Consider the following 11,425-nt stretch of genomic DNA (forward strand, 5'->3'; position numbering starts at 1 on the left):
AAATTATTTAATCGGTAGAAAAATGCAATATATCTGTGAAATTAAGTACATTTCTTGTCTTGACATTAAATACTAATTTTGCATTAAATTGCATAATATTACACAAAATTAGTTTTTCTTTACTTCTGTTGTCTATCAGCAACGTTTTATATGTAAATATGTAAAAAAAAACCCTCCTGTTATTTAGATAAATTTGAAATAAATCACCTAAGAACTGTCACCTGATTACATTTTTTTGCTGTATTGTACAACGTAGCTCCAATAGAAAGGCATGAATCTAAACCTTAGATTAACTCTGAATTTGGGATTTATACATCAATTTCTTTTCAACTGGCAGAACCCAAATATTCTGTTCTCACCCACTAAGCATACAGGTTTGAAGTTTGAACTCACTGCAGTGTTTTACTCAGAACAATTTTAAAAAAGGTTTGGTCTGCAACCTGGGACCATATTCAGTGATTATTTTGACTTATTTTCCACTGCTTTCAGTGTTTGTGTCATTTGTCATGCGAGTGACTTGAGCTGAGCAGAAAGATCAGATAACCTGGTCATCCCTTTTGTGCTGAAGAAAAGGCAGCTACATAGCAAAGGAACATGCTTGTGTTGAATATTGATCTCAGTCTGAACTTTCATCCAGATGAGGATTCAAATAACTTTCTGCTTAAGTATACTGTAATTTTAAGGTCTTGTGGCAGCTACATAAAAATTATTATATATAAATAGGAAGCCAGCTGACTTCCCTTTCTTTACATCTTGTATAGATATCAAATGGACAGGAATGTCGAAGACAGCAGTCTCAAATTTGTCTCTGTATACTAAACATAAAAAGAAGAAAGCCTTTGTAACTCAGTGCAATTCTGTCAAAGATTCTGTCAAAGACCTGCTATATGAAGGATCTTATTCTACTTCATTTCTCATTTGCGTTGTGAAACAACGGCTTGAAAGATCTCTGAGTGAAGAGAAAATTAGAAAGTTAACCATACTTCATACATTATTTATGCTTTGCATATTCTAAAAGTGCCAAGTTTTCTTCATGAACAGTGTGCCAAGGTACAAAATTAGTATAAAAACTAGATTCAGAACTTTTTTTAAAAAAATAATTTCTTGCACTAACAGCATTAGCAATGGTTTGGTTAATTAACCACTGGCATTTTAAAGTGTCGGGATGCATGCAGAAATGAGGAGCTTTTGAAACTATCCTACATTGAAAAGTCAAATGATTAACTAAAAATAAATGAACTGAGTTTTATAATGAACTGTGTAGCACTAATTGATAGGAAGCAATAAGAAAACCTGGGAAAACTTGAAAGGAAAAGACCTTTAAGTTGGCATGAAGGGCCTCTGGAGAAATGATGAAAATATATCAGTAAGTATTGTCATCTAAACTTATAGAAAAGAATAATCAAAGAGGGAAGTGTTAAATACATATATATACATGGTTAACTTTGAGAAGAAGGCCAAGTAGACTATGGTTTTGGCTTAATTTCAAAATCATACCTTCAGTCTAATGTTTTCTCTGACTGAAGCAGGCAGAAAGCTTGCTTGTTTTGTTTTGCTTTGCTAATACAAGATCCCTGCTTTTTATATGCTCAGAACTGCCATAGACAAGCCTAGGAGTTGAGTATTTTTTGAAGACTCATCGATATCTTCTCAGACATTTTTCCACTTTGTAAACCCTTCAACTAAAGACATATTTTATGAGACTCCCACTGCCTTCTGCCCACAGAATGTTTATTAATGATGTTCTCCCACTCATCATTATCCTCGGTTGTATAACTCTCTGCATGGCCATACAGAAAAATGGCCTAAACTAAATTAAAGGTTCTCCTCAAAAGTTATTTCTGCTTTTAGGTATGGCTCATTAAACAGAACTGTCAGATGACCAAGTTGACCAGCGGTATAAAGAGGAGAGCAATCTTCAGTGACACGCAGAAGAAAAAGGGCTCTTGAGAACAGGATGTGAATTTATAGTAGGTGCCCTTAGGGTGGTAATGGAAAAGGGCCCTAGCAATTGAATGATGAGTGCTCTCCCATAAAGTGAGATGTGTTATTTAGCCTGAAGTAATTTAAACTACACTTCTTACTTCCCATACTGGCATCCTAATTATCTGCATATATAACATTTGGCAGGCTGAGAAATGCAGATAACTACTCAATCTGTCGAAGATACCCTATGGTTCAGAAGCTCACAAAGCCACTGAGTAAGCAAAAGGAGTCAAAACCGTCTAAATCAATGATTCAAGCATTTGTTTTGAAGAAGGACACCCACCTTCCAGAGATTTCTAAGTATTTCACTCAGAGCTTTACAGCTCAAATTAATTACTGGTCTTAACTGGCTGGATTTGTGAATTTCAGTGTCACATATTTGTCTCTTTGCAGTCTGAGGATAAGTGTCCGTGCATATAGTAATTATAGGATTTAAATTCATCTCCTGTTCAGCGTCTCCTCTTGGCCAGGTTTGGTAGCTCCCAGCCTGACACACTAACCACTGTGATCCCATGTAAGGTCCCACATGTCCCCTATTTTGAAGATACTGTATTCACTTCAGACTACAAATTCACAGTTAGGTATTATAATGCCAAGAATGCACAATTCATTTTGTGAAACTACTCCTAAATGCTCAGGGCTTTTGACAGCAGCAAAAATGAGGGACCACTTTCTGTTCTTGATTGTTTCTAATACATTACTCAGTTTCTGACTTCAGACATAAGTAACTTATCATGATGAAGTTTTAAACAACATCAGTGTGTATTCTGTTTTAAGTAAAGTGATTAAAAGCATATTTTGTTGAGGAAAGAATAAATATTTGATTTTATGGGATTGGAAAAATCCCCTATGTCTGAGTCACATTTCTGTTATGAACTCACTACAATCTGGGAAATCTGCAGGAGTGCAAACAATGTGAAATTATCCATAAACTGGTAACTCCATAATGTGCATAATGTAAAGTTCAATTTACAAACACTGAGAAAAATCTCAGGAGTTCCTAAATGAACAAAATATTTGAAGTGTCTCTAAAGAATCTTTTAATAAAGTAGAAAAGTAGATGTTCAGTCATGAACTTTCACCTGAAAAAAACTCTAGATAATATCACACTGATTATTAGCAGTAATGGTCTTATGAAAAAAAAGAACTTGTCAACAATTTCTATGAAAAGCTGTTTGATAAGATAAATTCAGTATTATTCAACTTATTTCAGGAAAATTAATTTATGGAAGTTTCAAGTTGAAAAAATGTTGAACCACACATTGAAGAATTATGGGTAATTATATAAACAAGTTATCCAGCACTAGGTTATGTGGCAACATGGATTGTCAGGAAATTAGATTTGGCTGTAAATTTTGTAGGCTGGAGAAACTCATTGGTGAAGACAAAAAAAAAGGTTGGAGACCTTTCAGCATACATTTCTAAGAATTTCAATTGCTGATATGACACTGGATATAGTTGAACAGAGCATAGTACTAGTCTGATACAAGCCAGAACAGGCAGAACTGAGCTAATGGCAGTTTAAAATCAGGCCCTGAAGGAAGATGAACTTAGTATTAGTCCCAAACTTACTAAGTGTTTCAAATCGCTTTAATTGCGTTAGGTTTATTATTTTGACTTTCAAAGCATATAATCCATATACAAAATGGACTCATGAACACAATCTACGCACATGAGAGCATCTTTTACTTTAGGGCAAAACTATTCTCTATCATCTTAGCATTAAAAGCAACAGGAGCTTAAAGTCACATGTATGTTTAAGCAATATGCTGATTTGAATTCATGTGAGAATTCCATCGTTTAACAAGATCTGCATGTTTTTAAATGTAACTTTAAATATCACTCAGGGTAGGAAATTACTACTCAATGATCAATGACATAAGAGCAGCCAGAAATAGCATAATTGTAAGTGCCGTTTGCATAAAAACATCATACTAAGAAAGAATGTGCTATGGTCAGGAAGTTGAAAAAGACAAGCCGATGAGAGCAACGGGAAATTACATAACTCTTGTGTAAATTATTTCTGGGTTGAGAGAATGGATTTCATAAGGAATAGGTAAATGCAATTCTGAGCAGTTTTATATCTGTAGAGTTTAAAAACAGGTGATATATTGTTCTTTAAAATCTGTCTCTAACAAGCACCATAAAGAAATCTTTGCTGAAGAAGATATTGACAAAAGTAGCCAAGGGAGTCCTTAAAACTGGAAACACAAGCAAATCTGTTGGTCCAAACAATATGCATCTCAAGGGAAATAGCAAGTAATCTCACATAAACCACTGGCAGCATAGTTTTTAAAAATCAGGAAAAATGAAGAGATTCAGGAACACAGAAGAATGAAAAATCTGGCATTAACTTTGTCTCCAATATTTTTTAAAAAATCAGTCAGTTGTTTTAGCTTATTCCCTAGTTCTTCCCTTAGTAGCTACAACGTTCTTAGCTGTATTCGTATGCATTTTATCTCAAAGCACCAGCTACCCATAAACAGTCAGTCATTCCACTTATATTTTATAATAAGGGTAACTTTAATGGTTCTATTTTTTTTTTCAGATAATTTTAATTTTTTTTTTGCAGTTGTGTTTAATAACACATATTTTGTCTTGTTTCTTTGACAACAATTTATCATGTAAAATAGCATGTTATTACTCATTACTCCTTACTGTGTATAGCTTCATTCAGTAATGTGATTATTCAGAGTATATGGATAACTCAAAGCAGTAAGTGCACAGGGGTTAATCCTGAAAGATGCTGAGTAGTCTGGCTCTCACTCAGTAACACACCTAGGCATACATTTACAGTATGACTACTAGAATGTTTGTCAAGAAACATATTGAAATTGAGCACATGATGAAAGGCTTTGCTGGAGACATGCCAGGGTGCTCAGGACCACCTGTTTCTGATAAATTCATATATTTACTGGCAAGGATTTTTCAGAATCTCATCTGCTTGTAATACCACCTTAAACCTCAGTTTTTAATATATATATATATAATTTATTTTTTAAAGTTTATTTGTATTTGTGCATGATGCATGAGCAAGAATCAAAACTGTCTTGCATTCTTCTCAAGATGTTGTGATATCAATGTGAAGCCAAATGCCTCTTTCCTTTCTACCATTCACCAACGCTTCTCTTTTTCCATACCCTCCTCCACTTTTCTTCTACAGTTATGATTGTTAATTTTTTTTTTGCTCCAGAGAAGCCACTATTCACTGATCAAAGAAAAAGATGTAATGCCCTAACTGGAACTGCTGGGTCTGAATGCTTTCAGAAGTGAGAAACTAGAAGGATGCAGCATAGCTATAGCAAAGCCTCTTTAAAACAAGAATTACACAGAGAGTTAAAGAAAACAAACCACACACCCACAACTCTGATTGAATAATGGATTTTGACAATGTAACAGACTTATTTTTGAAGACATATTTGCACTGAAAAAATCTCATGTAGATTAGTCCTATTTGTAGAACAACTTGTATTACATTGCAGGTGCAGCCTGTGGGAAGGCCACATGGGATCAGTTTGGGAAGGATGGCATTCCACGGGGTGTGGGGACTCCACATGGGGCAGGAGCATAAAAGAACAGCAAAGTGTTAAGGACTGATCACAGCCCCTGTTCCTCTGTGTTCCTCTGTGCTGCTTGGAGGTGGAAGGCAAAAGAAGGTGGATGGGAGGGAGATTTTTTTAGTTTACTTTTCGTTCTCACTGCTCTCATCTGGTAGTAATAGGCAGTACATTGTATTAATCTCCCTATGCTGAGTCTGTAATGGTGAGCAATCTCTCTGTCCTTATCTCAACCCTTGACCCTTTCTTCATTGTCTTTTCTACCTATCTTCATTTGAGGAAGGTAGAGAGGAAGCAGTGGTGGAGTTTAATTAGCCATCAGTATGAAAGCACTACAAATGCTCCAACCAGTGACTGAGAAAGCCTTCTGAGAAGGTGTTTGCGCCACTGCCTGAGAAGCAGGGAGAGAACAGGTGCCCTGTCAGCTCATCATAATGCTGTCAGGTGTACATGGACAAATAGGAAGGACAGACACAATATTTCCTATGAGACCTGACAGTATTAAAAAGCCTGGGAGACTTAGAAAAGTGGCTTAATTCAAATTGCTTTATGTGCCACATGCCTATTCTCTTTATGTCTTGCTCTAAAATTTCCAATTCTGTGAAGGTCAAAGAGAAAGATTCTTACATAGCAGAATTAAGAATAAGTGGCTAGGCTGCAAAGGTATGAATGGTAGAGAAAGAAAGTGCTTATTTTGCAATGGAAACTGAAACAACTTCCTGTCTTCATGAACAGTGTGCCAAAAAACATCAAGGGGGACCAACATTTCCCCCCTGAGCTCAAAATGCCAAATGGAGTTATCTTGTCCAACTGTGCTGTCATTTCTTCTCAAAATAATCTACCATGGTGTCATGAGTTACTTGTGAAAGGATGTCAAACTCAGTCTAATGGACATAAGGAAGATGAATCAAGGGCGTGACACTAAGCAAAAAGTGTTGGATGTTTTGGTCATTTTAGTAGCAATGGCAAAATTAATCAGTAGATAATTAACTGAAAAGAGTGTCTTCAATTATGTGATTGTTGGTAAGAATTTCTAGATATTTTTAGTTCTCATTGTTCTCGTAGGAGAATGTATATTCCAGATCTCCAGTTTTGTAAGTTGATAGATGTGCCTCCGGGTAATAGGTAAGATTCACAATAGGGAATTGCTTACTTAAAGTTCACAACAGTGTGGAAGTCTTAAAGATAGACATATTCATTACCATCCTGTCTCCTGCCTTCTCTTGTACTTTATTTGAATTGTTTCAGATTTCAAACCAATAAATCACTTAACTCTCAGAGAAACATCTGCAGTCTTAATAAGAATTATACAGAGCATCTACCAGATTTTTCTGTTGACTTGATGTGACAAGTTCGAAGAATTCAAGACAGATTTTAATAATCAGTTGAAGTCTCTTACCAAAGCTGTAAGGAAAAGTAAGTAAATAAAAAAATAGAGATGCTGCTTAGAATAGCAGTGCCTTTGATCATAGTGCTGTATGTAAGTAGCATTGTTGTCATTAAATCTGACAATACTAAAGAAAATAACAGTTTAAGTGGTTACATCTAAGTGTTTTGTGGATGTGAAGATATGTGAAGTTATTGCTTTTCTCATAAATTAAATTAAATGAAAAATCCTATAATCTAGGTCAAAATAGATTATTCAACTGATTTTTATTCAAGAGTTTTCACTGTAATCACAGAATCACAGAATTGTAGGGGTTGGAAGGGACCTCCAGAGATCATCGAGTCCAACCCCCCTGCCAAAGCAGGTTCCCAGGTCGCACAAGTAGGTGTCCAGGTGGGTCTTGAATGTCTCCAAAAAAGGAGACTCCATGACCTCCCTGGGCAGCCTGTTCCAGTGCTTTGTCACCCTCAGCGTAAAGAAGTTCTTGCACACATTTGTGTGGAACTTCCAATGCTGCAGTTTCTGGCCATTTCCCCTTGTCCTGTCTCCACACACTGCTGAAAAGAGTCCGGCCTCACCACTCTGAAGTCCACACCTTAGATATTTATAGACCTGGATCAGGTCCCCTCTCAGTCTCCTTTTCTCAAGGCTGAACAGACCCAGTTCACTCAGCCTTTCTTCATAGGGGAGATGCTCCAGGCCCTTCACCATCTTCGTGGCCCTCCGCTGGACTCTTTCCAAGAGATCCCTGTCTTTTTTGTACTGGGGAGCCCAGAACTGGACGCAGTACTCCAGATGAGGTCTTACCAGGGCAGAGTAGAGGGGGAGGATCACCTCCCTCGACCTGCTGGCCACGCTCTTTTTAATGCATCCCAGAATGCCATTGGCCCTCTTGGCCACAAGGGCACACTGCTGGTTCATGGCCAACCTGTTGTCCACCAGGACACCCAGGTCCCTCTCCACAGAGCTCCCCTCCAGCAGGTTATCCCCCAACCTGTACCGGTGCATGGAATTATTCCTCCCCAGATGCAAGACTCTACACTTGTTTTTGTTAAACCTCATCTGGTTTCTTACTGCCCAGCTCTCCAGCCTGTCCAGGTCTCACTGAATGGCAGCACAGCCTTCAGGTGTGTCAGCCAATCCTCCCAACTTCGTATCATCAGCAAAGAAACAACTATATGCATATATTTTGCTACAATTAAGACTAGTTACACAACATGAATGTTGAAAAGGTTATGATGCATTGTAAACTAAAATTACACCTGAGCAGTTCTTCTGGGTTCCAATAATTAATCCTCTTTTCTGAGTGAACAACTATCTCATGGTTTCTCTGCTTGTTTGTACAGACATTTAATGCTTTCCATCTGTTTTGCATTAGATGCATAAACTGAGTATATTAATTCTTTTTTTTTTTTAAGTTAACATTTCTGTGAGTTAAAAATATGCAAAACCTTTATTGAAATTTGCCTGGCTACATCATGTTTGGCAATATATATTTTAAAACTATCTTCTGCTGGGAAGAACTGAATAAAAAGAAGAGAGGAAAAAAAAGTGTATTGCTTGTTATTGAATATCTTCTGGTCTATGAAAGAACTGTAGCATAAAATTAGAGAAAAAAAAAATCTGAAAAATGGGTAAAAACTTTATTGTTATCCAAGCTTTGCTTGGATCACAGCACATCTAGTGTGGGTTGAAGAATTAATTTATGAATTTCAGCAGGGAATTTTTGTTCACAAACCAACGTTATATCTACAAGAACATTGACATTCAGCTTGAGATCGAAAAACTGAAGCATAGGTGTACATGTAGCAGTCCGTAACAAAGATGGTGAGCAAGCTATATGAGTCATTATAGCCAGTGGATGCCTTGTCAATACAACTAGGAGAACACAAAGGGCAATTCAACTGAATAATGAAAGCCCTTCTTCACAGCAAGATGAATTGACACAAATGCAGCTGCTGATACAGCAAGTGCTATGGTATGCATTGTGGCCTCCGGGCTGTCTCAACGTTGTGCAGATTTCCTGCAAGCCCCACATTTTATCAGGTAGTTGTCTTAGATTCTCCTGGCAGTCCAAATGACACTAATGCTTCTGTTTAGGGTATTAAATTCTTCTACACATCTGCTGTGAATGAAGCTTGGACACATAGCTCACTGGATTTGTCATTATCATACACATAAATGCATAAAAGTAACTTGGTCTGGAGCCAGAGTCATCTCTACTCCTAAGTTGATCAGTATGACTCAGGGAAGGTGGAAAGGGCAGAAATAGGATTGGAAATTCTTTGTATTGTCTTCCATTCCCAAGAGCCCCAAGCATGGACAGTTGTGTAAAGGATGTGACAGTCAGGTCTACATAGCTTCATAGCACTCTTAAGGGAAACAATATGTCCAGTTATAGAATGGGGGTAGACTGAATAAGCCCACATATTTGGCAGAAAGCAGAATCATGGTTTAAGTGAAGAAATGTTCAAAGAATCCTCTAAATCATTACCAAAAGTAAAAATGAAGGAATGATCATCACTTTGATCAAGAAGCCCAAAGTAATCTGCTTATTTGTGGCAATCTAGTCTTGATGATGTATTTACAACTACCTACTTGTCATAGTTAGATTCTAGCATGAGGTTTCATGCTCAGGTGCTTGTGAATTTAGCCAGTATTTTAGTTTAAGAAATGGAAATCATCTCACCAAACTTTTGACCATATGTGCACTCATTCCTTCCCATAAACTAATTTTGTGTTTCCATAACTTATCAGTGCAAAGAGTTATTCATAATATTTTAAGACAGGTATCAAGCAGAAATTACAATTAGGGGAAAGATCTCACTCTCTAAGTACTAATGATGAGGTCTCTGAAACCTCCATTATTTCCTGACTCCTCAAGCCCATAAAATCCTACATCTCACAGTGTGGAGCAGAATAGTGTTAAACTTTTGGGATCCTTGATGAAAATATGCTCAGGGCTTTACTCTCTGCAAATTTCCCTAGTTCATACATATCAGCAGAAAGTATTTATGTATGCTGTGTCAGCCATTATGCCCCAGGGGCCAGCTGCAGTAATCTGTTTAGCAGTGTGCAACCTAGACTTGCTGTGAAGGTTTTATCTGCTGATGCATGGGTACAGCTTTGCACTTACTCATCCTTGAGAGAGGAATTAATTGTTTCTTTCTGGAGCTGCAGCTACAAATATTTCTACACTAATCTTTTGCACAGTAGATGAGTAACTTTTATGCTCAATAAACATAGCAATATAATTTAAACAGTGTCTGATAGGCTGAGTGAAACTGTATACTAGATAGGGTTTATCTGTCTAGACATTTTTATAGAAGGCTGACTTAACATGTCAATGGTAAATGTAATGGAAATATTTTTAGGAAAAATTACTTCAATTTCTTTTCTTCACTGGGAAAAAAAAAAAAAAAAAAAAAAAAAGCAACATTACTGACATTGGTTTTCAATGCACACACAGTTATTTCAGTCTCATAGCTATTCTATTGCCGGCAAAAGATCTTTGCCTTTGTAAATAAATGAGAAGTGAGCTTGAATTTACAGATGCTGTTATTCCTGAGGACTCAAGTTGGAAACAAAATTTTCAAGTTCTGAAAATTAAAAGTAACTGCTCACGACTCCTGTCTGGATTATTCTGTTGCACAGTACATGTCTCAACAGTGGAAAAAAAAAAACCATCATAATCTTTGCTATTAAGAGTAGCAGCAGAAAGATAATGATAACTGTAGGTGTGAGGGACAGAGCTGAAATTTGAGGTCATGAGAAGACCATTCTCCTAAACAGCATATAAAGTGCTTCCAAAAATGGCTGTATATGGAACTAGACTCCTCTCCTGTCTTTTTTAGGACTAAGGTTTACACTAGAAACTTGATATTGCCAAATATTATAGAAACCATCTTTCTCTTTCTCTTTCTCTCTATTTATTGTTCTTTTATATGTTTCATGAAAGGTGTACTTCATTCTGGCAACTGATAAAGGAGGAATTCCATGTCTGTGCAAGTCTGCTTTCAGGGCACAATTTTCAGATTTTACTTCTGATCTGAATATGATATCCAAATGTTTTCCAGAATTCTACTCTTTAGGCTAAAGTGAATCCTTGTAAGAATACAGTAATTAAATACAATTACAAATAAGTGCATATTCCATGTTGTATCAAGGCACACACAACCTTTTTGTTCTTTCCTCATCATCTCTAATTCTCCTGACTTCTTGTTTATGCTCCTGAGTTATGAAATCAGTTCTGAGTGAACTCAGTAAACTCTTTGTAGTTTTTTGCTGTCAGAGAGGGTCCACCACACTTCTGTAACGTAAAAAAGAACAAACCCAACAACATGGGAGGGTTCCATAATCAGCAGAAACAGTTTTGAATTACAATTACCGCTGGCTTTGCCAGATTTACTTAGAGCATTATTTATAAAACAGATTAAAAAATATATAAAAAATAAAAGGGACCTGACTGAGCTACTCTCCGCCCATAATGAAATTG

The sequence above is a fragment of the Lagopus leucura genome, unplaced genomic scaffold, assembly GCF_019238085.1.
Source record: "Lagopus leucura isolate 7727_CA_CO unplaced genomic scaffold, USGS_WTPT01 Super-Scaffold_100159, whole genome shotgun sequence".
In the NCBI taxonomy this organism is placed as follows: Eukaryota; Metazoa; Chordata; class Aves; order Galliformes; family Phasianidae; genus Lagopus; species Lagopus leucura.